This window comes from Stomoxys calcitrans, chromosome 1 (assembly GCF_963082655.1).
Source record: "Stomoxys calcitrans chromosome 1, idStoCalc2.1, whole genome shotgun sequence".
Taxonomy (NCBI): Eukaryota; Metazoa; Arthropoda; class Insecta; order Diptera; family Muscidae; genus Stomoxys; species Stomoxys calcitrans.
In genome coordinates this window covers 159,578,442-159,584,885 of record NC_081552.1, presented here as the reverse complement: position 1 = coordinate 159,584,885, position 6,444 = coordinate 159,578,442, and the positions used below count along the sequence as shown (strand labels likewise).

At 37.5% G+C, this 6,444-nt stretch overlaps 1 protein-coding gene across 7 annotated transcripts in view; it reads left to right on the top strand.

The window, feature by feature from the left end:
• Positions 1-6,444, top strand: part of LOC106093274 (ninjurin-A) — a 75,537-nt gene continuing 69,093 nt past the window's right edge. Inside the window, exon 1 of one of the 7 annotated variants that reach the window (XM_013260321.2) lies at positions 1-98. The gene's annotated coding sequence lies outside the window, so the exon portion shown is untranslated. Of the gene's footprint in view, positions 141-6,444 lie in introns of all 7 variants that reach the window. The other 6 variants (XM_013260322.2, XM_013260326.2, XM_013260320.2 and 3 more) reach the window with 6 other exon arrangements.

The window sequence follows — 6,444 nt, the reverse complement described above, 5'->3', positions numbered from 1 at the left end:
TTCACATCGTGCCTTTTCCGTGATAAGAACACATTTCCATAGTGTCGGTTAGCAAAAATATTCAAGTACATTAATTTGCCTTTACACAAAGTCTGAAAGTAGTTAATTAACAAAAATAAAAAGTCTCTTAATCTTATAGTGTAATTGATTTTTCACTCAAACGAATGATGCGCAATTAATGCGACTTTATGTTCAATGCTTGTATATTGAAATATATTAATGATCAACAATATTTAAAAAACGAAGGGCCTTTTAAATAGCTTCAGTAAAAAAATTATAAAAGTGGCTCTCGAAAAGAGAAACTATTGCATATACAAAATAGCCCTATTGGTTCTCAGTTGTTATAGTGGAAACTGGTCTACACAGTCATTCAAATGGATGTACTTGGCTTCGTTGAGATGGGCTAGTGAGGAAAACAAAACAACAAGCTAAATTATTAATAATTTTTTAATAAATAATTAAAATAGTGTTAAATATGATAATCATTCAAAATCATACAAAATTGATGACTTTATTAAAAACTCAACTCAGACTTTGGCATAATAATTACCGGCTACTTAGCAATTTTGCAATTTTTGCGGACTGCCTGCTATAAAATCCGGCTGAGTCATCCTTAAAAGATTGTCCAAAAAAGGGCATTGAAATAACAGTCAAATAAACAAGCGACGTACAAATTAAGGCACCTTTGTATTTATTTAAGAAAATATGTATAACACCTACGAATTTCCAAACAAGTCATTCATAAATAAATTGAAACGAGTGCGCCTTCTTTTACTATATATGGAACAAAATTATCCTTTAAATATTTATTTTCGACAATTAAAGAGCTTTTAGTGAAGTACCATGCTACGAAAATAGTATTTATATGTATATCGCTTCGCTAACAGTTAAACAATTTAAATACCTTTATCTGAATCCCTTTACTGATTTATGAATTCGATCAAAGGGTTTAGGGTCATTTGAGTTTGGATGTTAGATGTACTTCAATCTTAAGAGACTTTATTTGAGCCCGATATTCTTATGGGAATTACGGGAGTAAGAAGGACCCCCAGAAACGTGGTCCCGTAACAGGGTATGAATTTCGTGATCTACTCCCAAATATCTTTCATTTGAGTCCCATATTTGCATAGTCGTCACACATGTCCGGTTTGGGGTGTGTTCTTGGGAATGGGGCGGCCATTCAGTGACTTTCTCTGATAATATATATTAGCTACGTATTCTACTCTAAAGTACCTCTTATTGGAGCCCCATATTGAAATGGTCAGCAAATATTTTCTATTTGGGTGGTATTATGGTGTGGGTTGGGCCCATAGAAAAATTTTCCCGAATATTGATACCAGATTCGTGGGGTACTTCCAAAGACCTTTCATTTGAGCCCCATATTGCTATGATCGTAAATTTGTGCTCTTAGGGGTGTGTTTTTGGGGAGGCCCCAAAACACTTTGGATATCATATTCGTATTCTACACAAAATACCTTCTATCTTGTCTTGTTTGTCTTGTTTGGGGGTGTTGTTAGGGAGGGTCGCATATTTTGATATCAGATTCGTATTCTACTCGTAAGTACCTTTCATTTGAGTTCCATATTGCCATGGTCGATAAATATGTCCGATTTAGGGGTGTTTTGGGGGTTGGGGTGGTCCCCCCAACGCTTAGTCCGACAATTGGATATCAGATACGTTTTCTAATCTTAAATACCTTTCATTTGAGTCCCATATTGTCGTGATTGGTCTATATATATATTTGGTAAGTTTTGGGGTGTGGCGGCTTCCCTAGCTATCCCATCCGAAATTTGGGTACCAAATTTTTGTTTTTAGGTTACTATAAGAAATCACACAAAATTTGGCTTTAATCGCACCACCCATTTCCGAGATCTGGCGTTTCTGAAAATTAGGGTAAGGGAGAGGGTCCGCCCCCCTTTCAAATATCAAAAAATTTAGTACCCTATTTTCACAACGTGATCATTGTGCACCCTCTGTGAACATCGGTTCCGACGTTTTTGAGTCTATAAGGAACACATAAACAAACAAACACAAATTGATTTTTTTTTACCCTTCACCATAGGATGGGGGTATACTAATTTTGTCATTCTGTTTGTAATTCCTCGAAATATTCGTCTCAGACCCTATAAAGTATATATATTCTTGATCGTCATGACAATTTTTGTGGATTTAGCCATGTCCGTCCGTTCGTCTGTCTGTCGAAAGCACGCTAACTTTCGAGGGAATAAAGCTAGCCGCTTGAAATTTTGCACAAATTCTTCTTATAGTTGTAGGTCGGTTGGGATTGTAAATGGGCCGATCTTGGGTCTTGACTTCTTGAGCCAATAAAGGGATCAATTTTAGTCCGATTTGACTGATATTTTGCACGTGGTGTTCTGGTATTACTTCCAACAACTATGCCAAGTATGGCATAGTGCATAACCTGAAATAGTTGTCATATAAACCGATCTGTGGTCTTGACTTCTTGACCCTCTAGAAGGCGCAATTCTTATCCGATTTGGCTGAAATTTTGCATGACGTGTTCTGTCACAACTTCCAACAACTGTGCCAAGTATGGTTCAATGCGGTCCATAACCTTATATAGTTGCCATATAAACCGATCATGAATTTTGACTTCATGAGCCACTAGAGTACGCAATTCTTATCCGATTTTTCTGACATTTTGTATGAGATGTTTTGTTATGATTTTCAACAACTGTGCCAAGTATGGGTGAAATCGGTGCATAACCTGATATAGCTGTCATATAATCCGATCTGGGGTCTTGACTTCTTAAGCCTTAAGAGAGCGCAAATCCTATCCAATTTCGCTAAAATTTTGCATGACGGGTTTCGCTATAACTTTCAACAATGGTGCAACTTATGGTTCAAATCGGTTCATAACCAGATATAGCTGCCATATAAACCAATCTGGGATCTTGACTTCTTGAGCCTCTATAGGGCGCAATTATTATCTTTTACATGACCTTCAACATACGTGTCAAATATGGTCTGAATAAGTCTATAGCCTAATACAGCTCCCCTATAAAACGAGTAAAAAGTCATAAAGTTCGGATGGCCCGAACTTTGGATACCCACCACCTCCGCTACATATTAACAACATTTCGTTAAAAATCTGGTAAAAATATTACGATTCTGAACCTATAGCAGCTTTATAGATGTATAGTGCGATCTGGATCAAACTCGCCAGAATACACTGTTCAAAATTTCAGCGAAATCTGGTAATAAGATAGTCTATATTTGGGTTCAAGACCATAAATCGGGACATCAATATATATAGCAGCTATATCCAAAAATGATCCGATCTACACCATATTCGGGATAATGTGTAGGGTTTTATCATAGCTCACTCTACTTAATTTCAGCAAAAGGGACGAATGAATACGCTATTTATGGTTGAATGAACTTCAATCGGGAGGTCGATCTGTTTGGGGCTATACCCACATATAGTCCGACCTATACCATACCCCACATGGACGAGGGGGCCGAACACAGCTCACTGTGTTATATTTCAGCGCATTCGGGCAATAACTGCGGCCATTATTGGCTTGAGACTTTAAATCGGGAGATCTCGGTCGGTGTTGGAGCTATTTTAAGATAAAAACCGATTAGAGTCATATTTGGCATGAATATGGCACGAATTGGGAAAAAATTCAGCTTTTATGAGCATAATACCCTATATGGGGGATCGTTCTAAATCAAGGCGGATTTAACGAGGTGGTGTCACTCGAACAGCTGTTAACACCCGGCCAGGTTTGACGGTATTTAGATGTCAGATTTTTGTTTGCATTCTCTTTACTGTCATCCTCTTTCTCTCATATTCTCTGCTCATGTACGCACACACGCACACAAATTTCTTTGTGTATGTTGGGGAACCGTCGATCAGCTTGATGGCAAAATGGCGGATTGCACCATATGATTTGTGGCTGTTGTACATATGAGACCACCTTTAATTGTTTCGCCATGGGTCTATATTAAGATATAGAGTGATATCGACCATATTCAGCACGGATGACGAGGGTCCCAACACAAGTCATTGTGCTAAATTTAACGGAAATCGAGTAATAAATGTGGCTTTAATGGGTCAAGGCCTCATTGATCGGAAGTTCGGTCTATATGGGGGCTATATTAAGATACAGACCGATCTGGATCATATTAGATGCAGATGTAGGAGATCTTGACTTGGGGATGTTAGAAATTAAGCAACGGTTCGGATTGGTTTTCCTTAATCAATGTTTGCGTTGGCCAGTTCATGTTGAGAGAATGGATGAAGAAGCTCCAGAAAAGAAGTCTTTTCCAGGCGATCATAAAAGAAAACGCAAAAGGGGAAGACCAAAACTCCGATGGTGTGACCAAGTAGAGAACGACATGTCGAAACTGGGTGTCAGAAATTGGGGAGAAGCGGAGAAGATCGAGGCTTTTGGGCATCTATATTATGTTTAGCTAGAGGAATAAAATAAAAATTACTAACTGAACCTGACTATGGACAGAAAAAAAAGAATCTGTTCAAAGTTTCAGCTTTATATCTTCTTTTTGAAAGACTATAGCGTGAATTTAACAGACAGACGGACGGACATGGCTGGATCGTCTAAGATTTGTACGACGATCAAGTATATATATATATATATATATATATATATATATATGTATATATATATATATATATATATATATATATATATATATATATATATATATATATATATATATATATATATATATATATATATATATATATACTTCATAGGGTCGGAATTGAATAGTTAGATGTGTTGCAAACGAAGTGACAAAATGAATATAATATTTCCATCCTTCGGTGGTGGGTATAAAAAGTAAGGTATTTGAGAGGGATTTTCAATAAAGACTAATCAATGAAAACCCTTATTTAACATTGTGCGTCGTATGATTTCGCTTGAGTTATGGTTTTATAACATTTCGTTATCCGAATGAGAGCTGGTTAAATCATCCGTATTTTAAATGGGGGGTAGGCAACCGCCTTCCCCTAGTTTGTTCGTCTTTTACTCTCGTTTTAGACCAATGATTGGTTGTGCGCTTCCGCATTAGTAGTATTGACCACAGGTGCCAATGCACCCACATATGTAGCAGAAGTTGCAACAAGATTGCTAGATATCAACGAGTCTTGGGTTCATCACTCGCCTCCGGTACTGAGAGTTTTTGTGCTTTAAGGCGGGCGTATTGACATTTGTCCCCAATTTAGAATATCAGATTCATAATTTATTCTCAAAGTCCTTAAATGTCCTCTTGGGGCATATTTGGCGGCCCTCAGACACTTAATTTCTAGTATTATTGTCAGATTTGTATTCTCATCCAAAGACTTTTCTTTTAGCTCCACATTGTCCCGGTCGACCTTCATGATGTCCGTTTTGGCGGTTTGTTTCTGGGTCAACCGGTCCCCCAGATACTTGGTGCCTAAAATTTCTATCAAATTCATATTCTACTTCCAATGACTTTTAATAGTCCCATTTTGCCCAAAGTTCCATATTGCCTGCATGTTCTTTTGGGAGTGGGGCTGGCCTCCACACTTGTTACCGAATGTAGAAAGCAACATTTTACTCTACACTTGCATACCTTTGAATTGAGTCCCATATTACCCTGGTCGAACTACATTTCCATTTGGCGAAGGTGGTTTTAGGAGAGGGGGATGTTGAGAGGATCGACGACACCTTGATACCTGTAGCCAAATGTTGATATCATATTCGTATTCTCAAACACCTTTTATTTGAGTCCCGATCGGTCTACATGTCCGTTTGGGACACTTTTACCAATTTGTTTGTTTTTATTGTAAACATTTTTTGAGGGTATACACAAAATGGTAACTGTTTGCTACATACATACATAAATGTATATGCTTTGGCGTGAGGTCTGTATTAAAGCAAAAGTGATTTATAAGTAGTTAAATATGCCGCCAATGCTGCCTCGGAATTCCCCACATTTTGTAACTAGTTGCCCGACGTTGTATTTGTACACAAGACCGAGAACTTGAAGCAGATTGAAAACTTGAATGCAAACTATGACGTAATGGCTATTGTCATGGCAAACCCAAAAATTGCCATTGGCTATTCTCTTACCGGCATTGCTTGGCGTTGTTAATCATTGCCTCTTAAAAGTTCTACGAGAGCGCAGTGCTCTTTATTATATATTGCAGGTATTTCTCTTAATTTGAGACATGTATGTGAAAGAAATTAGCTTTGTCAATCACATTTTTAGGGGAATGGTATTGCAAAATTGTATGAAAATCAAATTTACCTAAATTTCAATAAAATAGATTTCTTAACGTAAGAACTGTTATACCCTCCACCACAGGATGGATATAAAAATCTTGTCATTCCGTTTGTAATACCTTACTAACCTATCTCTCGATCTGACTCCTTGAACCTCTAGAGGGCAAAATTCGTACGCGATTTGCATGAAATTTTGCACGACCTC